We start from the raw sequence: 14,252 nt of genomic DNA on the forward strand, positions 1-14,252 counted from the left end.
AGCAGATTCCAAGACAGCCAGGACTACACAGGAAAGATGAGGAGGAAGAGGAAGAGGAGATGAAGAATGAAAGATCTTCCTTTGATTCTCTTAACAATAATGTCCACTTAATGGGCATGGTGGTACTAGTAATCCTAGCACTCCTGATGCTGTGAGGCAGGGGTAATGTGAGCTTAAGGCCATCCTTAGTAACACAGAGAGACTGTCTCAAAGAAGAAGGGTTAGAAAGAGAAAGAATTTGCATAAGTAATCACACATGACACATGTCTATTAAATTATATAAACCCATGTGCTTCTGAAAGAGCCAATGGCATCTGATTATGAATGGTATTTATAGCTTAACATGATCATTGGAATAGATAACAATGATAAAGAGGGCTGTTTATTACCTGTGGAGTCTGAAATTGACAGATCATAAATGAAACATCTCAGATGCATAGAACACTAGTAGTAGAGATAGTAGTAAATAGTTAAGTTCATTTTTATTTCGAAATGATTGTAGGACAGACTAGAAATTCAGGGTGAGAGAGAACTTGGTAGAATTTCCAGGAGCATAATTACAGAAATTTAGGGGGCTTTAGGCCACGGAATCAGTTAATACATAATTCCCTAGTTAAAATTAGAACTTTATTGCAACACTAGTCACAGTAACTAAGTTATAGAATTAACTTATATGTCCATTAACAGAGGAATAAAGAAAATGGTGTCTGTATATACATATATATAATGCCATATAATACATAATATGGTATACTATATTATTACATAATATATCAATGTGAGATTATATACAGGCATAAAGAAGAGTGACATTTTACCATTTACTGGGAAATAGATACATCTGGAGATCACCACATTAAGTTAAATAAAGCAGGTTCAGAAAGACAAAATTACATATTTTCTCCCACATGCAGATTCTGGATTTTATGTTGAGACATAAAAACATACACACACACACACACACACACACACACACACACACACACACACACACATATATATATATATATGTATGTGACATGAAAACAGAAAGGAAACTGGAAAAAGGAGAGATATTACAATGCAGGGGAAAGGTGGAAAAAGGATAAAGAGGATATGTGAGGTAAATATGGTCAAAGTATTTGGTGTATTTTGAAAGATACTATCCTTATGAAAACTAACAATACATACTATATATAATATATAAATCAATATACACTAATAAAAACAAAATATTAATTTTTAAAGATAAATACAACATTTAACATGGAAGTATTTTTTACCTATTACTAACAATTTGAGATTTATGCCTTTTAAAGGAGGATAAGAAGCCAGAAAGTATTATTTTGATGGAAATTATGTCTTGTCTGTGTTCTAGGACTGTATTTTTGAAATTAAAATGCTTTTATGGACACAAAGGGGTACTTGAACCCACTAAATTTTTGGAAGTTTTTATGAGTGTATTTTTTCATGGAAAAGAATCAACTTTGATTAGATCGTCATAGGAAAAAGCGGTGTGAGATTTAAAATAAGCAAAGAATCACTGATTCAAATACAACTGTATACTCAGTAGTAGCTAGTGTCAGAAATCTTAAATATAATTTTTTTCCATCTAGGCTTTTTAAAGGATAAATTCCTCAAAATCAACTGACCAACAATTTATAAGTTACTATGTTCCTAATACAGGAAGACTGTACAAATATTTAAGAAGATGTAAGAAATCATGATTTATTAAGAAGTACATTACAAGCTTATGTTGAATAGAATCCAAATAATGACAATCATTTAAATGTGAAATGGATTTCATGAAATGATCACAAATAACAGTTAAGAAATTAAGATACCTTCTCTGTGTGAGGAAAAAATAAAGGTATGATGAAACCAAACTACCTTTAGAAATGTGAAGTGTACCAATTTAATAAGTTCAAACACAGGGTTCACTTATGTTCTTTCAGGTGCTATATTATTTACTTTTCTATTGCTGTGATAGAACAACACGACCATGGCAATTGGAAAAGAAAGCACTGAATTCATCTTCTGGTTCCATAGGGTTAAAGTCCATGATAGGGGAGCAAAGGCATGGGGGCAGGAACAGCTGAGAGCTCACATCTCAACTACAGCAGGAGGCAGAGAGCACAACAGGACCAGCATGAGTCTTTTGAAACCTCAAAGTCCCCTCACAGTGGCACACCTCCATCAACAAGGCCACACTTCCTAATCTTTCTCAAGCAGTTAAAAAAAAAAAAAAAACTAGGGACCGTGTTTTCAAACATATGAGCCTCTGGGGGGCATTCTAATTCAAACCTCCAGAGATATCCACAAACATTTTCATCTAAGGAACATTTCAAAAAACTAAATTCCACTGTGTATAACTGTAAGTATACAACATGATGCCATGAAATAATATATAGTAAAACAGATACCAACTTTATTTCTGGCAGGGACAGCTAAAATCTACTCATTTAGATGAAATCCTCAAAGCAGTATAATTTCATTAACTCATGTGGTGTCTTCTGGCATACATATTGTCATTTTGTCCCCAACACCTCTACCCTTGGCAACCACTATTTTAAAATCTACCTGTATTCATTTAAAGCTTTTAGTCTAGTAAGAAATGTTGGCAATATATAGAATATGAAACCTCAGCATATTGTTAGTAAGAATGCATATTGGTACAATCACTGCAGTGAACATTATAGAAGTTCCTAAAGAAATTGAAAATCACAACTACCAGATGACCTAGCAATCAGTATTCTGGGTATACAAATAAAAGAAGTGAAGTTACTGCATTGTAAATCCTTCTGCACTCCTGTGTCCACTGTAGTACAATTCACAATAGCCAAGATATGGAAACCACCTAAGTGTCTATCAGGGAGCAAATGTATAAATACACAGAATGGGGTACTATTCAGCCACAGCAAGGCTAAATTACACAACAGGGACATTTTTGAGAAATAAAACAAGTCATAAACCAGGATATGCCAACAACTTAATGTTGTTCAATACATTTAAAGTATTTAACTGGAGTTTTTTGTTATTACAGTGCTAGTTTTCCTTATTTCATCTGCCTTCCAATCATATATAAACCAAATTCATATCATACATAGACATATGAATGTATAATGACATGTACAACTCTGAAAATACCATATCCATTGAGATTGATTTTTTCTAAAGTATTTACCTGCTAATGCTACTTTCTCATCAACTAATTAATCCAACCAATAAAATACAATCACCCAAAAGATAGAGTGTTACGGTATCTGACATTTCAGGTGAGCTAATGTGTTTTCCAGCTTCTCTATAGCAGAAACACACATATAGTCATGTTGTGTTTTAAACTAATACCACTTCTAAACTATGAGCCCTCAAGACCTTGATATGATGTGTTTATAAGACAAAGAAATACATTTTAAAAATAATATTACATTTGAATATTCTTTTTGCCTATATTTTCAACCAACCTGGGGAACAATGACTTTATTCCAAGTAAACTTTAATCTTTTGTCCCTTAATTTTAATAAGATCTTAGAAACTGTTTAGAACGTAAACTCTCATCATGTATTTTCTATGTCCCAATGAAATTCTCGAGGAAGCTTATTCTTGCTGATGTACAGCAGTCTCTTTTTTGTCTCAATAGATAATTTACTAGTCTAAATGTAAACATTTACTGAGAAAGCTATGGAGATTTTGGTTGACCTATGCATTTTATTAGTACTGATATCTATATATATTCAATATTATACAGTCAATATAAAAATGCCTGACAATGAAGAAAAATTTGCCAGATAAGGATATGGAGAGACAGGAATAAGAAAAAAAATCAAAATTTTGGTTGGAAATGTATCAGCAAAAACTCAGCTAGAAATAATGTGTGCATGTACACACACACACACACACACACACACACACAAAACAGGGCCTTACTGTATATCCCTGGCTGGCCTAGAACTCTCTTTTAGACCAGGCTAGCCTTGAATTCACAGAAATCTATCTGCCTCCCAACTGTTAGAATTAAAGATGTGTACCACCATACCTAGAATTATGTACATTTTTAAAAGGAAATTCATGTTGGCAAAAATGGCTGTATATATGTGATGGTTAATCTCAGTTGTTAACTTGATAAGATGTAGAATCACTTGGAAGATGGACCTCTGTGCATGGGCTACCATTTTGACTGACCTAATTGAGGAGAGATCCTATATTACATAAAAAGAAGAAAATGAGATAAGCACAAACATTTGATGTTCTCTGCTTCTTGGGTATAAGTGAGCTTATATGGGTATAAGTGAGCATCTGCCTTGAGCTCCTGTTACCATGACTTCCCTGCAGTGATGGCCTGTACCCTTGAACTGTGAGACAAAATGAACTGTTTTTCTTTTAGGTTTCTTTTTTATCATAGCAACAGGGAAAGTAATGAAGACAATACCCTGGGTGAGTTCTTTAGAGATCAACTAATGCACAATTATCCACCTGTTTGCATGGGTTCCTTATCTACAGAACCTGCAGATTCAACCAACAATAGATTGAAAATATCCAAGAAAAATGGGTCAGCAGAGGTGGCTCAGTGGATAAAAGTAGTGCACTTAATGTTTATATATAGGACTGGGTTTTGGTTCTCTGTGCCTGTATTTCAGCTCACAGCCCTTGGTAACTCGTGTTTCAGGAGCTCTGACACCCTCTTCTGACCTCCACAGGTACCCAGCAAACACATGGTACACATACAAACATACAGGTAAACACTCATGCATGTAAAATAAAAATAAATCTTAAAAAATAAAATATTCAAGAAAATCAACTATACTATGTACAGACTTTTTAGATTAATATTTTAAATAATATAGAATAACAATTTTACATAATATTCATATTATGATTTGTGCCTTGAGTTATCTAGAAAAGAATTAATGTAAATAGGATTATATAGGTTATATGCAAATGATACGCTATTTTATATAGAGGACTTCACCATATGAAGATGTTGGTAGTCATTAGAGTCTTGGAAACAAATCATGTGGATGCCAAAGGATTATATATTCAGAACTTTCAGTGTCAATGAATACAGTTTTATTGGAGTACAGCCATACTCATTCATTTATAACTTGAGTAGTTGGAGCAGAGTCCTTATGGCCAGCATACAAATAGATATACATACATCTATATTCATATACATAGTCATCCTTTGGTGTCCATGGTATTTGTCAATTCTATACATTAGCAGTTTATAGAAACATAAAGAGTTTAGATCCAAAATGACGTTTTGTTCACAGTGCTACTCTAAACTGATTCAGGAAGGACCTTCTTGAAATTACATGAAAACAGGAATTCTAAGGACAAACAAAACATATGATTTGCTGTATGTGTGAGATAGTTAATAATTACTTACAAAACAGGTTTTTAAAAATCAAAAGGAGGTGACATTAGTAATATAAATTGTCATGTAAATACCAAGAGGACAGACAGAGAGAGAGAGAGAGAGAGAGAGAGAGAGAGAGAGAGAGAGAGAGAAGAGCAGGGTGGCTTTCACTTAAAATCTTGCTTCCAGATAAAATATAGTTATATAATTTTAGGGAAAAGTAAGAAACAGAGGGAGGGGATGGGAGAGGAAGAGAGAAAATGAAGATCAGAAAGAGAGAGAGAAGAGTGAGAAGGAGAAAGTGAGCAAGCACATATGAGTCCAATCTCCATAAATAATTTACTGCTAGCTTATAAACAATAGAACAGCACAGTATGAAAGCCAAAGAAGGTCTTTAGATGTCATAAAGCTATTCAAAAGTGCACTTGCTGCAGCAAGTCTCACTGTGAGCTTTGATGTGCTGAGAAAGGAACTGCTAAGTTGAGGTCATCAGTTAGCAGAAAACAATTTCCCTCATATGGAGAAGGCAATTCACTACTGTGCATTTGACACAAGTAAATTGCAATTTAGAAATAGAGTTGTATAATATGAACTAGATGTGGGAATGAATAATGGATTATTTGGAGTCTTCTTCTGATGACTAGAGCTAAAGCAAAAGGTGTGATACCTCTGCAAAATCAAGGTTTTTCAATATGGCATTGTGACTGTTAAGACGAGATAACTCGTAGGTAGAGGCTGTACTATGCAATGAAGAAAGTTTAATGCACTAGGTCCCAGTAAGAATCCCTACCCTTGCATACCAGTTATGTCAATTATAAGGTCCAAGATATTGTCACATGTTCCTCAGGGAAGTAAAATCATTCCTGATTGACAACTATTGGTCTAATGGACATAAAACCGGTATGATGAAATTATAGCACTCAAGAAGTTAAGGCAAGGAAATCGTGAGGTCAAGACTGTCCCAGGTTATGTAGAAAGTTCCAGAATAGCGTCTATTATATGGTGAGACCCTGCCTTGAAAAAAGAATGAAATTAAAATGAAGCTAGACTTCATGGAAACATTACAAATTCAAATGGTAGCATTATTTACACTTCTAATTCAATGTTGGTACAATTTACTTTCTTTCCTAGATCCAAACATGAATCCCAAGGAATGTCATTTTGTTACTCTTACAGCCTTTCCTACCAAACCCACCACCACGAAGAAAAACTACAAGTAGTCCTGGATTCTATTTCTGATCATATAGAGTTGCAGAAAATAATACATAAACATAGCAGGATAACAAAAAGAATTACAGACAAATGCCTAAACTCTTGTGATTTTTTTTCCTGTTAGTATCTTAACAGACGTTGTATGTAGTGTTCTAGAATAGAAAGGTAGAGAGGCCTAATAAAGTCCAACTGTTTATTAATATTGAATGCAGGCAACTATTCAAATCACAAAGCCCTGCTGAGAAAAATATATACTCGCAATCATAAACAATGCATAAATGAGGCCGATTTAGGAGGAACAAAATCTGAAATTCTGATTAAAATGTGCTAGGAGCAAGCAAAACGGCACAAGAATGTAATTGAACACAAATGCCTTTACTCTGTCACATCTCCCAAAATGTGTTTGATGAAAGACCTGTTATTTTAAAGTGTTATTCTGTAGATCTCTTTCCATTCTGTGGTTTATAAGGTTATATATGAATATCTATTAATACAATTTGATTCTTAAAATTTTACTTAAACACTCCTACAACCTTCTTCTCACCAAAGCCAGACCTGCAAGTCAAATGAATGACAGAACTAATGTACCTAACAAGATACTGTCTTGTATTGCTTCATAAAGTTTTCAATAAGTCATTAATGTCCGAATATAAATTTATTGACCTATATTGAGATTCACAGCAGGTTGATTATATTGACTGAATTCAAACGAGTCTGTTGGATCATGTTGGTCAATAAATGTTGATCCAAATTATAAAGATCAGCAGGGTCGAGAGTAATGAAGCTTGCAATAAGCTATAAGCTATGTCTTTTGTTAAGGAGCATTGCCACTAAGAGTAAAAATAAAGCTTTAGGTAATAGCATATTACTGTTGACATTCACTTGCAAAGAAAACCATTGAATGCATGCATAGATACAATCAAAGATATGCTGATATAGCACTTAGCAATAATAGTATTAGCTTGTTTCAGAATGTTTTTAACTACCAAAATAGTGAAATTGTATTGTATAGGTCCTGTAAACATCAACATCTAATCTATTTGGTGGGCACGCCAATGGTGAGGTTAATTCACTTCCAATTTAGAAAAATAAAAGGACCTCTCAATTCATAGAGGTGAATAATTGTTTTACTATTTAAATTTCACAATGAATGAGACAGTGAACAAGTAACTAAGACATGAATTATGATCATGAGAAATAATTATTATCATTATGGTTTGGCTTATTTAATAATCAGAATTGAAAGAGGTAAGGTTATTATTCCCATTTAATACATGGTGAAACTAAGGCTCAGAGAGTTAACACCACCTTGTTCATTAATGATAGAGATGGAACTCAAACATACACAAATCTAGATTTAGAATAGAGTCTCAATAAGTACACTATAAAAGCTTTCCAAGAAAGAATTAGATCCCTCAAGACTTGGAAGATGTTTCCAGGGGAGGGATTGGACAACACAAAAGCTAAGATAGAACAAATACAATGTATTTGAGTAATGAAAAGTAAACCTTGGTGGCAAGAGGATAGAGAGTATGGGGAAGAATGAGATTAGAAATAGCAGATATATATCACATAATTGTATGTCTACTTTTTATTCTCCTTTATTTCATTCATTCTTGTTTTCAATTTTGTTTGAAAGCACCTGGGATTTGATTTCCTGATTATAAACATTTTCTCTTTGCCTACATGGAATTGTTTCATAACAATTAGGAAGAAAAATGTTACAACTCACCTGAATCTCATTATTCCTTTCCTGAGGAAAAGACTATGGAATTTGGTCAAAGTACTTCATATTTTAGTACTATTTGCTAACAGAATTTGAAATGCTTTTCACAGAACATGCCTGATTTTTCTTGGGTAATCAAATCTGGAACTTATGAATTCTAGGGTGTGGCCTATATCATAATACAACAGGCAAACTGAGGCATTATTAGAGAATGGGGAGACTTTATAATAAAAATGTACCTTTTGTTTAATTGATGAGCATCACTTATTATTTTTGAATAGATAAGAGCTTTAATAAATGATACACAGCTTTCATTCTTCAAAACTGAAAGTGAATTTGTCAAGTCAACATGGAATGATTACAAAATTTCAGTATGTCACCAAAAGTCATTGAAATAGAAATTATGCAGACCTCATTCACTTACAGCAAAGCCAAACAAGAAATTTACAAACAGAAGGTAGAGACGTCTATGCATTGGTAAACTCAAATGTTCTTCTAAATAACTTTTGTTAAAGAAAAGATCAAACAGAAATTACTATTTAATTTAGTTACAAAGACTAGTGAGATAACAGCACATATTACAACGTGGAAGAAAATCAGAGTCACCTTAAGAGAAAAATGCAAATATTAGTACACACAAAGATGAAGGACAAAGGGCCAAGTGTCCAATATTCAACAAACAAAAATTAATAAACATGGGGCTGAGGATATGGCTGTGCAGACATGAGGACCTGAGTTAGAATCCCCAGCACCCACATAAAAAGCCAGATGTACCTTTAAACATCTGTAACTCCAGTGCAGGAAGACCAAGAAAAGCAAATTCCTGGGGCTTTCTGGCCATTTAGCTTAGCCTAAATAGTGAGCTATAGATTCAGTATAGAAACCCTGCCTCAAAAAATAAGGTGGAACGTAATTGAGGCAAACATGCTAGCACTGACCTCTATATCACACAAGTGTACACTCCTACATGTACATGTACACACACACTTCATGAACCAGCTCCATATCTGGTTCTCAAGCTTTGCAAAAGTAGTACACATAAAAATATATACTGTCCAGGTGGTGGTGGCACACACCTTTAATCCCAGCACTCGGGAGGCAGAGCCAGGCAGATCTCTGTGGGTTGGAGGTCAGCCTGGTCTACAGAGTGAGTTCCAGGACAGCCAGAGCTACACAGAGAAACCCTGTCTCGAAACAAACAAACAAATAAAAAATACATACTCTTATGTACAATGTGCCCTAATAAATTAATACAAATACATGCTCTTACAATGTACTCTAATAAATTATTAACTGATTAATAACTGACTCAGTAAAAATTACTGCAAATAGTTACCAAGTCAGGTCTAAACTAGCCCCATATTAAACTAAGCATTGATTTTATAAGGAAGACACTCCAAAACAATTCTAAGAGTTCAAGAATTGCGCAGTATGATCATCCAGAATAAAACTGTTTGTGCATAAATACCATGCCAATGTTAAGTATGAGTACCTTATTTTTTATCGAAAAAAGAAACAACAACAACAAAGGGAGTTTTGATAAATTAGGAAAATTTTTTAAAAATTACAATTATTTGCAGAATCGTCTACTGAGAAACTATATCATAAAAGTAAAGTTGAGGCACTGAAAAGATGATTCAGTGGTGGAAAGTTCTTGCTGCTCTTTTAGAAGACCTAGGTTCAATTTCCAATATCCACATTATGGCTAACAACTATCTATATCTCCAGTTCCAGGGAATCTAATGCCATCTTCTGGCCTCTGTAGGCACTGGCTTGCATCTGGTGCACATATATACATGCAGACAAAACATCCGTATATGTAAAATAAAAATAAGTAAATTATTTTTTTAGACAGGGTCTTTCTATGTGGCGCTGGCTGTCCTGGAACTCCCTATGTAGACCAGGCTGGCCTTGAACTCACAGAGATCTATCTTCTTCTGGCTCCCAATTGCTAGGATTAAAGGCATGTAGTACCATGATCAATTAAATAAATCTTTTTAAAGAAAGTTATTCTCTAACCTCTACATGCTTAATGTGATGTACAGATGCATTTGTGCACATGTATACACATTAAATTTTATGAAATGAAAAATGAAGTTGAGTAAGTGGTCATTTTATTATACACACATAAAAAAGTACTACTTCCCATGTAGACCAACAGTAAGCAGCTACAAAATATAAGGACAAAGTAACAATTTACAGTATCAAAGAGCAAGTGTGTATACATATATACGTATGTGTGTACTTATGCATGTAAAACAACATATGCTTAGTAGGTATAATACTGAACATACATATTTGTCTCTTTGTATCATACCTACAAGTAATGAAAACCATCTAAATCTGCACATTAACTGCTTTTCATCCCTGTGCAGTGCTAAACCATTCCCCACATTACCTATATACATTTAACATTTCCCTTTAATTCCAGACCCACAGGAGATCCACTATATAGTCATACATATCCCATTGTACTAACTTTTATTTCTGGTAACCAAAATTTTCCCCATAGCAGTTAAGTTTGCTTGTGTAACCTATGTAGGATGGTTTATTTTTAAGCATTAAGTGATGTGTATTTATCCTGTACTTCCTCTAGAAAACGTGTCATCATGGTTTGAGACCACCATTACCCTGAAAGGGATTTTTCATCACAGAAGTAGTCATTTAATCTATGCAGAGGATAAGAAAATTGACAGTCAAGATTTTGCTAACTAAGAAGAAAAGGGAGGTGGTCCACAGAGCTTCCCTTACTTCCTAAGCCACTATTTCATAAGGAGCAAAAGGCCTGAAAGTAGTCTTGCAGCTGCTCCCTTCCACCACTGCACATCTGGGGAAAAGCCAGACATATATTAAGGCAGCACTAATGAGACCCACAGGGATAATGGGAACAGAGATACTTTGTCTGGTTCCAAGGAGAAATATAGTACAATCCGCCTTGGTAGATACCGCTCTGGTTTGCTGTCTGTTGCTGTGATTAAACACTATGACCTAAAGCAACTTGCAAAGGAAAGGGTTTAGTTCAGCTTTCACTTCCAGGTAACAGTTCATCACTGAAGAAAGCCAGGGAATGAGCTCATCTCAAGAACCTGGAGCAGAAAAAGAATAGGAGACCACAAAGCAATGCTACTTCCTGGCTGGCTCTGTTGGCTCATGTTCACATGGCTTTCTTATACATCCCAGGACCATATGCCCAGGGATACTGCCATGTGCAGGCTTGGCCCTCCTAACAAATTATCAAAGGAAAAAAAAGAGACAACCTCTCACAGACATGGCCACAGGCCAATATGATTTGGGAAATCCCCCAATTTAGACATCTTCAGATACTCTGTACTGTGTCAAGTTGACAGCTGAAGCTAATTAGGACATATACCAATGTAGGTTCCATGATTGCTGACATCTAGTACCAACCTCCACTTCTCGTCATTCCCAAGTCACCTCCAATCACCACAAAAAGTACACCAAAACTATAATGCTATGTAAAGCATGTAATGTACTTGCTATATTGAGAAGAGAGGAGGTAAGTTATTCTTAATTGAATGCATTTAAATCTTAAGTAACTAGGTTTCCAGAACTTACTATATTTTTATTTCCTACCACTTGAAAGATAGGGGGGGTCTTTTTTTTTAAAATTTTTATTTTGCAATAGAATTCAGTTCTACATATCAGCCACAGATTCCCTTGTTCTCCCCCCTCCCGCCCCCCTCACCTTCCCCCCAGCCCGCCCCCCATTCCAATCTCCTCCAGGGCAAAGCCTTCCCCACAGACTGAGATCAACCTGGTGGACTCAGTCCAGATAGGTCCAGTCCCCTCCTCCCAGGCCGAGCCAAGGGACCCTGCATAGGCCCCAGGTTTCAAACAGCCGACTCATGCAATGAGCACAGGACCCGGTGCCACTGCCTGGATGATAGGGGGGGTCTTAAAAGTGAAAAGGAAAAACACTAAGAGAAAAGTATAGTCAATGTTTTGTACACTAAAGACAGCACATAAAAATGTATCTGCTGCACCATAAAATCGAAGAGAAATCTCAATCAGTGCTGGAGAGAACAAATGGGATGGCTCAAAGTTACTTCCAAAGAGTGCGTTTGGGCTCAGATTCATGAAATATCACAGAGCTCTCCACATGGAATAGCAGGGGGAAAGAATCTATTGTCTGTCTTGTGGGGATGGGAGAGAGTGACCACTTCTGTGATCTACCATTGTGGGCAATATGTGCCAGTGCAGTTCTGAACTGTGGCATTTCAAACTTGCTGATCCTTGGTCACCCACATCCATAAGTAAATGAAAAATGAGAAGATAGCAGCAACATTCTCAAACCAATAGCTGGAAACTCAGAAGTAATAGTAATAGGAAACATGTGTGCTGCAGAAGCCTGATAATCAGAGCATCCTGCTGCAGATGATGTCAGATCATTCTGACAAATTATAAGGCAGATATGAAAGTGTCCTTCTAGTCTGCTTAATTTTTTTTCAATTTTGGTTAGGATATTAAAACCCTGTTATATAAAATTTGGATTCCTTTAAAACTAGTCATCAGTATAGATATTCAACCACATACAATCTCTCTAATTATTTTCTATATGAGCTGATTTATTTTTTGTTTTTTTCAGACAGGGCCTCATGTAGCCCCAGCTGACATATAACTAGTTATATGGCTGAGGCTGGTCTTGAAATGCTGTTCATACTGCTTCTGCCTCCAAAGTGCTGGGATAACAGGTGTGTACTAGCAATCCCAACTGTAATAAAATGTTTGTGAGTGGATTTTGGGAATTTTTACTTCCAATCAATCCCAATTGAGTTTATCAGATCTTTTCCAAAAATAAGTAATTCTAACGCTAACATCTTAACAAGTAAGTATGGAGTGAACAATTTCACTATATAAGGAGTTTTGAGACAAGGCTAGTGTGATTAAGTTAAATGTGAATAGTAATGCTGGCCCATATTCTACTTCTGTGGGTTATGCTTACAGAAGGCAGGTGGTTTATTACAACTTGGAGAGAATTCCTGGAAAGCTAACTATTTCTCTGGGAATTTTAACTCAGAGACAAAAATTTTGGACAAAAGTTTCCTATTTATTCAACATGCACTGCCAGGTAAATTAGAAGCTTCACAGCTGGCTGAACACAGGAAGTCAAACAGCTGTTAGACTTGTTTCTGTCTCCAAGCTGGTTCAATTCCAGTTGACTCTATCAGGGTCTAGAAAGAACCAAGTTTTCCCATACAACATGCCCAGGCCTTATATATACAAGTTTACATCGACACATGCTTACATTCCTTTAGTCATCCACAAAGAATACACCCAATTAAAAGTTTCCAGACACTACAGAATCATGGTGATTCCAAAAGCCTTACTGACTACCGCTCAACTGCTACTCTCAAGACAATTCACTAGGCCCCAAGGAGGTAAAAGTGTGTGTGGAATTCAGTCTCTCTTCCTAGAAGAACACTATTGCATTGGGAAATCTTCCAGTACCCAAAGTGGCAGAAAGACAGTAAAACTACTTAAAGGCTCCATTTTAGTAAAATCCAGGGTTATCGTTGTAAAAAATAATAATACCATTCACATGACAGCTTCGCAAACACAACTACATCAGTTTTTTTTTTTTTTACATCCTTTCCTATCAAGGGACAAGTTGAGATAATACTGGCTGGTTCTGAAATACTATCTATGAACCCAGCTCCCCACGGACTTATATCTTACAAGTTATACAGTTAGAGCAGAGCATAATCTATACAATCTATCATCGTAAAACAAATCTCCTCTTTTCCAGTATAATTTTGTGAAAAGAAATGATGCCCATTACGGATTAATATCTGATATTTTGATCCACTAATCACCTCACAATAGGAATTTCAGCTTCTTTGTAGCCCCTTATTGAGTTTTTATTTTGATTTGTTCATTTGTTTTAATAGGAAAGGTACTTTGTTGAAATGCTCAGGTACTGGGATATGTACATTTGTCAACTTAGAACCTGCCTGAGAA

The 14,252-nt window shown here is 35.4% G+C and overlaps 1 protein-coding gene across 1 annotated transcript in view; it reads right to left on the reverse strand.

Moving 5' to 3' along the window:
* Window positions 1-14,252, reverse strand: part of LOC131899949 (melanoma-associated antigen B18-like) — a 561,424-nt gene that overhangs the window by 403,380 nt on the left and 143,792 nt on the right. The window lies entirely within an intron of this gene.

This window comes from Peromyscus eremicus, chromosome X, assembly GCF_949786415.1.
Source record: "Peromyscus eremicus chromosome X, PerEre_H2_v1, whole genome shotgun sequence".
Lineage (NCBI taxonomy): Eukaryota > Metazoa > Chordata > Mammalia > Rodentia > Cricetidae > Peromyscus > Peromyscus eremicus.